Below are 14387 nucleotides of genomic sequence, written 5' to 3' on the forward strand. Positions count from 1 at the left end.
GTAAAAGCAACACCCACCCACCCTGCTCAAACATTAGCAGCAAACCGCTGCCAACAACTCTCAGAGAACTAGTCAGAACATGCTTGTTAACTCCCAAAGCCACCTGAGAAAGGAAAAATAAGCACATGGAGAGTAGTAATGCTTAAACTGAGTTCAAATCCAAGAGAGATGATGATTCAAGGAATGTGGCAATTAATTCTAAAAAGAATGACTTTATCTTCAGTAGAAGTAGGACTGAGTCCAGAATTCGGTATTACTAAAAGTCTAATGATAATCAAACTCACTCTGTACTGTTGTAAGTTTTTAAAATGGCAACCTGAATCATAGTCTTACTGGAATAAGCATCCTACATAAAACTATTCCATCTGGAAACAATTCTCAAATAATATAACTTTAATGTATGTCAATAATGTGTTTATATAATATATAAACCAGGAGACTGAAATATATCTCAGCTGCAGATAATATCCTTCTAAAGAAAACGTATGACTCCATTAGAGAAGAAACTCTTCTTGCCTGAGGAACATGAAATGATATAATCTGACTTCTTCTCCATGTTAGTTTCTCTGTTCTTTTTTTTTTTCCCTGCACCAGCTGCAGCCTGCCAATCCTTGAAGGGGCTTGCAAAATCTTTGGAGCATCTACAATCAGTCCTGTATGGTAGGACTTCAAAGTGCCCCATCACCTGATGTAATAGTGAAGTCAAGGGATTGACAGGTGGCCTGTGAGGGCTAAGGATAGTAAAAAATATGACCCACCAGCCACATCCAGTTCACCACCTCTGTAGTAGACCTACAACAAAGGAACACAACTCCCTTCATTCCTGACCACTGGCCATGTTTGGTGGTGAAAAGAGCTGAAACAACAACATCTGGAGGGCCACAGTTTCTTCACCCTGATTTAAAGGCTGAATTTAATTGACTACATCCTTTGCAGACCATTTCTGCAGATTTCTGTTGTGGTAGACATGAACCTACTCTCATGCATATGAGGGTAACTCCTAAGCTGCAAAGTTTTCCATTTATAGGTGACAACATTATGTTACTTCCAACTTGAATTTATCTGAGTACATTCCTTACTCTAAATGAATTTACACCTCCAAAATTCCTTACAATTACAGTAAGCTCCAACACATCACAGTAACTTTATATCTGAACTTAAATATTCAATTGCTGTTCTCTTAAACATAAACTAAGGTAAGCTTCCAGATAAATGCAATTTTGTATGATATCAATGCTAAAATCCTTACAAATAGGTTCATGGGGGAAAATATTAGACAATATGCTTTATAGGTATGAGATACTATGTAGAGTTGTTTCCTATGCATGAAGCACAATTATATGCCTGTTTGTTCATAAATAAGCAACACAAAATTTAAAAGGATTTACTCTGAATTTCATTGTGCACTGGATAGCAGCCTTATGATTCAATCCTAGCTATGTCTACTCAGACGTAAGTCCTACTGAATTCAATAAGGCTTTCTCCTAGATAAGTGGGGTCAGAATTGCAGCTGTAAATCACTGAACTGGGGAAATTATTATGAAATCAGTTACATTCTTTTCATGCTGGATTCTAGCTTAGTGAAACAAGCTTCTACTTCTAGGTGCATACTGCCACAAGGCAACATTTCTTAACATCAAAGAACTTGAAAATATCTCAATGGTAATCTATTATTACATGACACGTTCTGAAGGACATCCATGCTATTGCCAGCACATGCCACTTTCCAGTTACAACTGTTTCTTCAACATACCTTCATTGACAACATCAATCCATTCATTTCTGGGTCTAGTCTTTTAGCTAAGCTACAGTTCGTGCAGCCACTATCATATACAGGAATCTGAATTTATTTTTTCAATATTTTGTGAGGTGTCCTTTTAGTCCATCCTAAATTCTAGGGAACATTACTTTTTAAAGTCAATTTTCTTTCAGCCTGCCGCTAATGTAGGCTGCATAGAATCACCACAGAATATTCTCCATAGAGTATTAAGGAAACAGTGTTTAAATGCCAAAGTATCCAACACTGTATCAAGGAAAGGACATGTGCTGTGCACCCCTATGGGAATGCACGTCTATGAACATCTGCACATAGACATGGGAGGTTTTCACAAAACTCTGAATGCTTTCATGCAGTATCGCTTGCCTCTGATGCAAACAAAAGAATTTACATTGGGTCTATTTTCAAGGGAAACAAGAAGTCATTTGATATTCTCAAAGGATTGCAGTATAGAATTGTTGTTTCAACCTGTCATTGTTTTACTTGATCTACAATGCATGTCTTCCTTTCAACATCATCATCATCATCATCATCAAAGATAAGGGAAAAAAGTGAAATCTAGTATTGCCTAACCAAAATATGCAGAAATATATATATTAATGATACATATCTAGTGCAGTTAGCAGTATGGGGTGGCTTCATTCCTCAGATTAGCAAACAGGTTTTTCCACACTTAAAACTTTTAAGCCATCAATGTGATTTCAGGTCATTGTTTGGCCCAAGGACATGAAGCAAAACTAAGAACAAAGGAAATACTTTGGCTTAAGTTACAGGCCCTGGAGAATAAGGTTTTGTCTCACAAAGCAGCCAGAAAAATATTTACTGGATGCTGCAATCCCATTTTTTTTACTTTGCACTCTATCTTGGAGACTAGGTACAGACCCAACAAGTGAGACAATGCAAGCAGTATTCTCATTTCAGCATTAAAAATGCTCTCTCAAGAGGGAAGAAGGTATACCTAGAGGCCACTTTAAATTTCCTAGGCCCAAGCTCTTCACAGAAACAGGCAGCAGAGATACATGAGGTTTTTTGTTTGTTTGAACTATACAGGCTGCCTGTTCAGTTCCAGGCCCAATTTAAAGTGTTGATTTATAACCTATAAAGCCCTAAACAGCTTGGAGCCAGAATCTCTAAAGACACATGGTAGTGTCCTCTAGGTTATATAACTGTCTCTCTATCGAAGTTAGTATGTGACTGCCTGCTTTTACGGGGATGGGGACGGGTAGGTGGGAATGCTCTTTTCCATAGATCTTTTCATTATTTTTAATGTTGATTTAGACTAAATTTAAAGCTAAATTAACTAGTATTAGACACTTACAGTAATCATATTCTTACTGTTTATGCTGATTTTACTGCATTTTCTAATTTTTGCAGACAATTTGGTTTATTTAAGATACAGGATAAATTTTTTAGATTAAATAAACTATCTTCACAATCTTACTGTTACCTGCTTTCTTACTGTTATTCCACTCCGTCATGCTCATAGTTTACTTTGCAAGATAGAAAAAAGTAGATCAGTAATATCATGGACAAGATGAAAACACAGAAGCAAGGAGAAAATGCCAAGATGCGGATTCTTTTTCTATGCATGCAAAATAAGCTTAATGTCTGCAAGTCTGTGTCACATTTAAATCACACATGCAGCAGCCCAGAGCTAAATGGCTTCTCTCTTTGCACACAGACTCTCTAATGACTACACTCCCAAACACCCAGCATATACGCCTCCTACTCAACACCCACACACAGTACATTGTGCACAAATGTACAGCAAGCACATAATCTGCATGCACTTACCTTCTGCATAAGCCCATGTAACAGGGTCCTCAATGTAACTGTGACTTGTCTTCCTATCACACAGAATGTGCTTTTCAAATCACCCCTTATGTTCTCTACACAAGGAAGATTGCTGCAGAAAATTAGAAGCTGTTTCTAGTCTAATTATTTAATTAGATAACCCAATTTTTAAAAATATCTTTCAATTCCCAGATCCTCTCTCGTTATATAGTTCAGGGCACTGTAATACTCTGCAGCAGCCAGTGGAATATTTTCCCCCAAACCTCTTTATCTCTTACACCAAAGTCATGAATCGACAACTGCCCCATATCTTTGCTGCACACTGTCTCTGCTTAGCTTCCTTTATCAACTGAGGGCCCATGAATTTTGGTTGAATATGAAAGCCAATAACTGTTTGTAGTCAGTGACCAAAGAGAAGCTCTCTTACTTCCTGCTCTACAGAGGTAAAGTATTCTGAGTAACATGACATTATTTTATTTATTATATTTTTAATTAAATTTCAATACTGCCCTTCATCCAAGGATTACAGGGCAGTTTACAATATAAAAACACAAAAATGCATAACATAGTAACAACAATACCCCCCCCCATAAAGTTTTAAAGGCCATAGATTGTTTAATTGGACAAAGGCCTGGGAGAAGTGGGATGTTTTTGCCTGGCACCTAAATATATGCAATGAAGGCACCAGATGAGCCTCTATGGGGAGAGCACTCCCAAAGCAGGGAGCCACCACGGAAAATGTCCATTCTCATTTGCTGCCCTCTGGACCTCTTGTGGAGGAAGCACACAAAGAAGGGCCTCAGAAGATGGTTGCAGAGTCCAGGAGAAATAATGAGGGGTAGCAATTCAATCCATGATGCTGATGCTATTTTGTAGTTCAAGGCATAGCCTGGGACCATTTTGATACAGGCACCCTCTGTCTCCTAGCTGCTTTAAAAAATGTGGTACTGTACTCCTGTGGCTAAGTACTCTAGAGATTGAGTCACCAAGCTTAAGCATCAGACGTTGTATCAGTGAAGCCCTAAAACTATGGTTGCATCAGTGCAAGGATTTTCCTCCTCTCCCTCTCTTCCCCCTCCATGCACCCCCTAAATCTGTTCTGAGGATTCCCCAACCTCAGGTTTGGGGGTAGCATGGGTTGCTACTGGGTGAGGAAAAAGTCAAAAGTCAAGTCTTTGTGTGCACCTGAAGAAGCTTTTGGGATCATTCTAGCTTATGGCCAACTTGCTCTTGTTCTCCAATATAAATGAAGAATCCTAAAGCAACCTCAACAAGAAGAGAAAAACAGAGCCTCTCTCAAAATCCACAAGATAAACATCATTTTGTAAGGAACTCTATCAAGATTTTGTGACACTGGAATTAATGAAGCAAAGGGAGGGGGAAGGGAAGATTGGCTAGCTGTCTCATCCAAGAGCAGGCAGAGTAAAGAAAATAACTGCCAGATCAGAAAAGGAAGATTAAGCAACACACCTATTATAAGAGATTCAGGTAAAATGTATAAAGCACCTGCTTTTGGTGACAACCAATTGGTCATGGGTTTCATTGATGCCAACTTTCACAACTACACGTTACGTTTTAGAGATTGCAAAGGTTGTTGTAGTGAACTATGAATTTCCAGGGCATGTATTATATTTCATTTCATAAATAGACTACTTTTGGGAAAGCAACCAATATTACTGTATGAAATGTTTCTAAGAGCAATGGGGATGAATCCCAAATACAGAACACAGTGAAGCATGTTATACAAATTGGCTTTCAAAGCAAAAATTGCTTCCCAACAATTTGAAAGCTTCAAAATTTCTCACAGATGTCTTTCTTCCTTCTTCTTACAGTGCTCCTTCTCTTGGTCACAGCTGTGTTGTGCCAAAAAGGCTGCATTAGCATGCAGAACCCTGCTTTGATTCAGGAGACAGTCGTGCTAACTGGCCAAAGTAGAAGCCTTGCTGAGAGAGAAAATAGGAAAGCTAGTGGAATGGAGCTATCAATAATTCACTGAGAGTCCATGGATATCTGCTGACAACAGCCTTAAAAACATTCTAGGCACTTGGAGAAGGAAGAAATTCACAAAAAGGTACCTAGAACAGTGTATATCTGTTCTGGAAGGACAAAAGAGAAGAAAACACAACAACGCATCTACGTGGAAAGAAACCATATTCAGGGATAACAGAACATATTAATTGTGGGTGTATTTCAACTTCTGAATAAGAAAATAGTTACCTATTACATTCGTTATGTGAAAATTAGCTTCATGTTAACCAAGTTCTGGCGGCTGAGAAGTTAGAAGTCTCCCCCAGAGAAAGCTAGACAGATCATGCAGCCACCACCATCTCTCGCTTTCCATTGTTTATCTATGCTTATCATAACTCTTCTTTAGCAGCTAATTGTCCCTACTCCTCTCCCTTCTAACTCCTAAGGAAATATAGATAGGCATAGATAAAGAAGTGGAGAATGGCAGTCAGCTTTCACTGACTTTCTCCAAGGAATGCTTCAGTATGTGCTTTTGTAACCTCAGAAAATATTTAATAAAAAAGCATTTAAAAAAGAAATCTCAATCCTAACTTGCATATGGTATATGGCTGCTTGTAAAACGCTAAGTGTAACATTTTGCTGACACCTTATGCACAAAAATAACCTCAATACGAAGCAAAGCTAACCAGGTGGGCTGTGAAATGCCTCTGAAAACAGTGTGTCCAATGGACTAACTTCACAAAAATCCTAAAGATGGCAGTTGCTTCACATATGCAAGCCAGACACTATTTTTCTCCCTCTGACTGTGTCAAGATAACTGAGATTCTAGGGAAACATTGCTATTAACCATAAGTAAATCACCTGCTGGATGGCAGGAGGTGTGAACAGGTTGCACACAAGAATCAGTCTACAAAGGAAGAGTAACATAAAAAATTAAGTAGGTACAACAAAGGCCTTAACTTTTCCCTTGATTGTGAGAACAAACCAACAACTCTGAATAAGATTCTATGGATTCTTTGGTCACAAAACTAACAGAAATTGACATCCGTGGAATGTACATTACACAAGACATCTGGGATTACTCCTTCTCCCCACTACTACATTGCAGAATCAATTTGCCTTTTTGCATAATTTATACTTGGCAGCATTTTGGATGTTATTGTGCAGCAATTCTTCACAATGCCAGGAGTTCAGTACTCTACAGCAACTGGTCACAATGGCAAACATTCAGTGAACAGGTATCTTCTGTCATAGTGCATTAGCCAATTTTAAGCTAGCTCAGTGGGGTGGGGGTGGGGGCGCTTGCCCCTGCTGTTCTTTTTTAAATGGTGAAACACAATGCTAATCAAAGAACAATTGAATGTTGTGTGCAAATGAATTAACATCCATCCATCCATAAATAAGACCATAAGAAGAGCCTTGCTGGATCAGGACAAACAGGAATTTGCAGTTAAACATGAAGTGGGAGAGAAGGGATATGTAAATGAATGATAGTGTGCAGATCATCAATCAGTCTTTTGATTTATTTTTAATAGAGAGGTTTTGCACAAGAGCTGACCTACAAAATCTCTCTCTGTGTGTGTTTTTAATGTATGAACAGGAATCAACAACTATAAAACATAAACTCTGCCAGCACTTCACTGCACCTGCCAAATGTACAGGTGAGTGGAAGGTTCTGCCAGTGATACCCTTGCCAGTAGCAGCCTCATTGACAGGGTTCTTTAGGGGCAGAGCTGGGCTGGCAAAGGATCCACTGGATCCTAACCTGGTTCAACTCCTGTTAATGGGACTGATCCTGGACTCTCTATGTGCCAGCTTGAAACTGATGCAGCAGAAATTGGCAGCAGCACTGCCACCCTCAACCTTCTGCCCTGGACAGCACAAGTGCAGGGCTATGGATGTGGTGGTTGCTACACCACCCCATTCAGCCTCACTGCTTCCAGCCAGAAGTTAGGCTTTCTCCTCAAGTCCACCTAATCCAAAGCCATCATGGGTTTTAAGGATCCTTCAATGCAGTAATTTTAACCAAGTTGATCATAAAAGATAAGAGCACATATTACATGGTACAAGGGGTTCAGCACAAAATGATACAGGTAATGGTGCCAGCAGTTGTTCTTGGGACATAGTGACTTTAACAATGCACATTTGTAACTTAAGTCCTGCAATAAGTTCAAGTTGTTCACATATTGCCATCATCATGGTATATTAATCCTTTATACATTCTACCAGTGATTCTCTATCATCTGTATAATCTATACTAAATTGTGGAAATATTGAGTATATGAGGTTTTGCTTCAGTGGAAACGATATTCAGGTCACTTGCAGCCCCATTTCTCATTTTATTTCACATCATCTCTTGATTACATGCTGTTGATTACCTTATCTGATTATTTTATTTCTGGCAAGCTGCTTTTAAAAATCAAACCTTCAGCATAATGGTTCCATAACCACAAGGTCCTCTGTTGGCAAAGGCTCTACTATCAGCCCATGTAAGATAATGCCTAAATAATGTTTTATAAATATGGCCAAACCTAAGCACCACAGTTGTGGCTCAAATCCAATGGGAACCACAATCAAGGACTGTTAAGTTATCTTTTTCAACTTCTACAGTCCCGGCAAGTGCAGCTACTCTAAACAGCATAAAATAGGACAGGATGGGCAATACAACTTGACCATGTGTCCTCCATTTTCTTAAAAATGCAAGTAACCAAATACACTTCTACTCACATTCTGTTGTAGTCCTATTCTCCATACATCCAGATCACAATGCTAACTAGCCCTCATTATACAGAAGAATTGAATAGGCCTTAAAACTAATCAGGGCATCCTTAACAAAAGAATAAATATCCTGTCCATTTCATAGATAGCAGTATATCAGAGTGACAATAATCAGTTGAATGCTGCATGTACAAAAGTCCTTTAGTCAGCTACAAATATGTGCAATATTTCCTCTAATTTTTGAATTATGCTAAAAACAAAAGTTATTCCTCAATTATTTCCTCTGATAAAGAAAGGAACTAGATTAGTTCCCGCACTACAAACCAATGAGGCCAAGGAACTAGACTAGAGGGCATTCCATGAGTCATCAGTGCTGCCAACTGACCTCAGAGGGACCACTATCCACTGGTGCATAGCACTAGATCTCAGCTTAATTCCTTCTTATAGCAACTTCACACATTACCAAATTCCTAGATAGAAGACAGATTTAATGTTAACTCTCACATGAAGCTACGTATAGACAACAACTACACATGGGTTTTCCACTGAACAAACATGTACTAGATGTATATGTACAGTCAGTTGCAGCTTCCTAGCAAGTGTACCTCAAGCAAGAAACCAGGGAGTAGAATTGTCAAATGCTACATTTGCAGAGAGATTTTGGTTGTAGCATGGAAATGCCCTCTGTGCAGGAGTCGGTTTGTATGTGGTGCAAGCAGCCCTTAATCAACAGTAATATATCTAATGAATGACAGTGCTTTGGATCCAGGGCGTTCTTCTCCCAGGACAGAGTAAACAGCAAAGGAAGGAGGAGAGAAAAGGCCAGGAGAAAGGACTGAAGGGACAGAACATATGCATCATGCACAAAAGACATGCACACACCACTAAATTATTTAAGGTAACTATATTTTATACTTTTTTCATCCTGTTTCTTCATTACTTGGTATAATTAACATATTAATGGCCTAACTTAAAATACTGATCTGTTTATTCAGTGTTAGCTACCTGAGTTCTTCTCCAACTAGTACATTTACCTGTTGTCTAATTCTCCTTTTTTGCAATTTCATAAAAGCTCTTCTGATTCTGGAGAAGTTGACTAGAGTATGCCTGAGTCAGCGCTGTAGCCCAGGCAGACAAGTGAGTGGGAGATGTAAAATATTTTTTAAACAAAAACTCTATCACACACATAGAGCTTATCAAAATTGCAGCCACATATTCTGGTTTCTGATGGGTAAATTTCCACTACAACTCTACTACTGTACAGAAATCAGAGCTCATAATTCATCACTGGTAGAATAAATAAGATATAGTGGTTTTCAAGGATATGAATTTTTTTATCAAGGAAGCTTTCTTTCCGCTTGTGGCTCCTCTAATCTTCAGTATAGGGTAGAATAGAAAAACGCAATTCAAGAAAACTCTGCAATTCATTCTAGAAAGATGTCTTAAGAGTCAGAAATTGAACCATGCAGACAAAATACCACCAGCCCTCTCACTAATGCAGAAGTTTACATTTTGGCCATGCTGAAAGCTCTGTTGTTAAAAGGGACTCCGCTAACCCAGAAATAGTACCTCGAGTTAAGAACTTTGCTTCAGGATGAAAACAGAAATCATGCTCCGGCAGCGCGAGGCCCCATTAGCTAAAGTGGTACCTCAGGTTAAGAACAGTTTCAGGTTAAGAACAGACCTCCAGGACGAATATAGTTCTTAACCCGAGGTACCACTGTATATAAAGGTAAAGGTAAAGGTACCCCTGCCTGTACGGGCCAGTCTTGACAGACTCTAGGGTTGTGCGCCCATCTCACTTAAGAGGCCGGGGGCCAGCGCTGTCCGGAGACACTTCCGGGTCACGTGGCCAGCGTGACAAAGCTGCATCTGGCGAGCCAGCGCAGCACACGGAAATGCCGTTTACCTTCCAGCCAGTAAGCGGTCCATATTTATCTACTTGCACCCAGGGGTGCTTTCGAACTGCTAGGTTGGCAGGCGCTGGGACCGAGCAACGGGAGCGCACCCCGCTGCGGGGATTCGAACCGCCGACCTTTCGATCGGCAAGCCCTAGGCGCTGAGGCTTTTACCCACAGCACCACCTGCGTCCCCTACCAATGTATATAAAATAGCTCAAATAAGACTCTTTGATAGAGCTGTAGTGGATTTTGGGTGGATTCAGCCTTATACCTCGGTGAGCCACACCACACCTTTATACACCACCTCATTATACCCCTGCAGAGGTTCAGTACTCTCAATACAAGGTTGTGCCTTAAGAGCAGTAACTGGGGCACTATTCATTTGGTACCTTGCCTTTTGCTTAGATTTGCCCCTTGCTCAAGGCAAGCTAAGCAAGTCTCAAGACATCCTGACAACACAGTAAGAGATGCTGCTAAAAGCAGGATGGAGGGATGAAAAGGGGGAAATATAGTCATCTATGGGAAAAACAAAAACTGTGCCAGTATACAGTATAAAAGTATAAAGTATATACATCAGGGGTAGGCAACATGTTGTAGGACTACAGTTCACATCAGCCCCAGTCATGTTAGTTACCCCTGGCTTACATGATAACATACGAACTTTGGAGTCTTAGGGCATTCCATGTAGTAGTGCAATGGTGTATCTCAGCCAAGAACTGCTAGAAAGAGGGAGCTCCTGCGTAACTGCTTCTGTCTCTCTCCCTCACATACACTCAAGCCACCACATTTGAAAATGGCTTTTTTTTTTACTCCATCCCATCTATTCCTCAGATCAGAGCCTGAGGGCACCCAACTCTTTAAATGATAGGCCTTCTCCCTCTACAGTGCTGCAGTAAACTTTTCCTTTATATGAGAGGTACAGGAACCCTCTTAGGTCTTTTCTTTGGGCAGGGCTTTGTTATCTTTGACAACATCATGTCAAGGAGAATTTCAGCTGTTTCCCCCACCCCCACCCTGAGGATGCAGCAATGGAAAAAGAAGAATTTGCTAGATTTCTGTATTCAATGTATCTGGCAAAGGCGCAGAGCCTCTATCAAGGGAACAAACCTAATAGGCTGTGAGGGGGGGAATTTGTTCACTGTCATTTTTTTGCTTTTAATCAGGTTTGTCTGCTTGTCTGTGGTAAGAATTGCTTTCAGACAAATAGTTATCATTCTCCCCCCTTTTAAACCACAAGTGATTAGCAAGGTAGGTGTGGGCAGGTGGGTTAATAAAAAATAAACCACTGTAGGTTAGCAACTTTAGTGGTCAGTGCTACATTTAGCCATTCTTGAAGGTAAATAATATAGACAGGGTGTTTTAAGTGGTGAATTGGAGGCTTTAATATACCAGGCATTATTTTCAAGAGGATAATAATAATAATAATAATAATAATAATAATAATAATAATAATAATAATTTATTTATACCCCGCCCTTCCCGGTTTAAAAACCGGGCACAGGGTGGCTAACAGCAAATATAAAACATTGAAAAGGCTTCTGTCTCAAGTAAAAGGGGTCCCAATCCTTTAGAATGCTGTCAGTGAATGTTCACTGCTTGGGGGGAGCTACTAATGTTGTAGTTTGACCAAGTTTGAGGCAAAGGAATCACCATGTGCATGGCTTTCTCACCATTCATTTTGTTTGTTTAAAAAATTCCCTCCCTCTGGTTTCAGAATTTTACTTTTTTTCAAAATTTACCATTTAAAAAGGATCCAGAATTTTCCAGTACGGCGCCTTCCCTGAGAATACTTAAGACCTCTGTGACCTGAGGGAAGGCAGAAGCCAGGACCTATGTCAAGAAAAACACATATGCTTTCATCAACAGCCTGGGAGAGCTGTTAAGGCAGCCTGTATCCCACCACCCCTAGAGTGACATAAGAACTGCATGCCCTGAGGGAAGGCAGAAGCTGTGGTGCCCAGTCCAGGGAGCACACATACCATCCGCTCCTGACAGGGCCATCAACAACCTGAGAGGACTCTGTTGCTCTATATTTTATACAATCTATTTGTTTCAGTAACTTAAAATTGTAACTAACCTTGGGTGCCTTGGCAGAAAGGAAGTATATAAATGTAATAAATACACAAATAATAAAATTGACATGTTACATATTGATGGTGCAACAGATCTCATTTGTTATATCTCCAGAAATGATCACACCACCGTTTATTTTATTTTTTAAATGCATTTGTGATTAAGGAAGCTACATGTGATTTTCCCTTTTAACACCCTCCCCACAGTGCAGGAAAAACATCTAAATGGCCTTAAGTGAGGGCCAAACCAGACATGACATCGGGAGATTGGCAATTGGATCACCTAAGTGTCTTCTTTGGTTTTTAAAGTAAAGCAGCCATCCTGTCCATTTCTGCCATTTTCCTAGGTTAAATGCCCACCTCTGAAGTCCTGTGGGGATAACAGCAGGGGTCGCCAGTGTAGCCCCTGTATGCACAATGGCACTCTTGAGGCCTTCCTATTGTTGCCTATAAAGCCTCTGAGCTTCTCCACAGCCACTCACTGCCACCCTTGGTCATGAGGTAGTATGGGTGGTTTGTTTTTTCTCCTTGTAAAAGTACATAGAGCTGAAGAAAGGCATCTGTATATATTTCAAGGCTCATATTAATTCTACTAGATCAGACTTTTACCCAGATCGCTTTGCGGGGCGGGGAGTGATCTGAGACGACAGGAGTCAGAGTAGTGTTAATATAAGTAGGAGAGTCTGTGGCAGAGGAACCAACCATTCATAAACCTTTCAGAAAAAGGGAGGGATCCCCATCCATTTTGCTTTTTTTAAAAAAAGGATCCCTCCCATTGGTTTCAAAATTTTACTTTACATCAAAGTTTACCATTTAACTAGGTCACAGAAATCTCCAGAGTGAGATACAAATTATAGCAAAAGTGTTCTGCAAATACTATGTAGTTAGGTACAAGACACTTGAGCAAATGCTTCCAGTTTCATCTCAGGCTATGGCAAACAATGGAATGGAGGACACAGAGAGAAACACTTTCTGGAATGGTTTTAATAATCAGCCACAGGGAGATTTGAGGTGTTTCTTTCTGAGGGTGGAAATTTTGGGTTTTACATAGCTATGAACATCTGGTTGAAGTCTCAGCTGCTGCTGCTGCTGCTGCTGCTGCTGCTGCTGCTATTCCTACTACTACCCACTAAGCAGCTCTTAATATTCCCACTCAAATCTTAGGATAATAAGAAGTTGTGTTCTTCCAGCTTCTGGAAGCTGAACCAAACAAGCTGTAGTAAGTGCAACCCAGTGAAATTTGCTTCTACATGTTTATTTCTCACAAAAATAAATAGGACACAACTAATTTTAGTCCAATTCATTTAAAGGGTCTTTTAAAGTGTATTGAAATTAGGCCTGATTCTCATTAAGGTATCTGTGTCTGGGGCATATATCTTCTCAAATCTCACGACTGAATGCTTCTCTGCACAATGCTAGATGTCAGAGGGAAAGTCTAACCTTCTTCCTGACAAGCTAGCATTCTATGCACAGCATTGTTCTACAGCATTGGCTACTGAGGATTATTCGGTCACGTAAGCCCCTATCTAAAATGTGATGTATTACAGCGGGGTGAGAAGTGTTTGGTCTGTCAGGGAGTCCAATTTCCCCCAAAACCATGCCCACCTGTTAATCAGCTGGCATCACTGGGTGGCATCAGCTGATGGGGAGGTGAGTTTTAATACTCCTGGCTGCTACTTTGCCACTGAAGCAGACTCCTTCCCCCAACTTTCAGGTCAACTTTGACAGGTGGTTGGAAGGGACTGCTCATGTATCAGTGACCTGACATCATTATGACACCAGATAATTGACAGGTAGGTGGCCCCACCCACATGTCAAAGGGGTGATGGGGGAATTAAGATCTAGTCCGCTGGGCCAAAAAGATTCTCCGCCCCCTTTTGACAGCCACAGGTTTACAACCTCTGTAAGAACTAGAGCTTATCCTTGACTTTGCCTAAGATATTAAGATCTGGATACAGAATAAATGCAAAAGGGTAAAGGAAAAACTTATTAAATATGAAATCAGTGAAGTGAGCTAAACTGAATAAAATCAGAAACTCCTTCCTAAAGAATGCTTAATCCTTGTGATTTTCAAACTCAACAGGGTAGATACCATCAGCAAGAAAAGCAGTGGTTGTCTACCAGCTAAAGAACATATTGATGCTTTGCAATTCAAAC

At 40.1% G+C, this 14387-nt stretch overlaps 1 protein-coding gene across 12 annotated transcripts in view; it reads right to left on the reverse strand.

Moving 5' to 3' along the window:
• DAGLA (diacylglycerol lipase alpha) overlaps positions 1–14387 on the reverse strand; it is an 88593-nt gene that overhangs the window by 52178 nt on the left and 22028 nt on the right. The window contains exon 1 of one of the 12 annotated variants that reach the window (XM_083485644.1): positions 3572–3917. The exons of the other annotated variants lie outside the window; for them this stretch is intronic. The gene's annotated coding sequence lies outside the window, so the exon portion shown is untranslated. Of the gene's footprint in view, positions 1–3571; positions 3918–14387 lie in introns of those variants that run through there. 12 annotated transcript variants of the gene reach the window in all.

Source organism: Podarcis liolepis, assembly GCF_965112155.1.
Source record: "Podarcis liolepis genome assembly, chromosome: 1".
Classification (NCBI taxonomy): domain Eukaryota; kingdom Metazoa; phylum Chordata; class Lepidosauria; order Squamata; family Lacertidae; genus Podarcis; species Podarcis liolepis.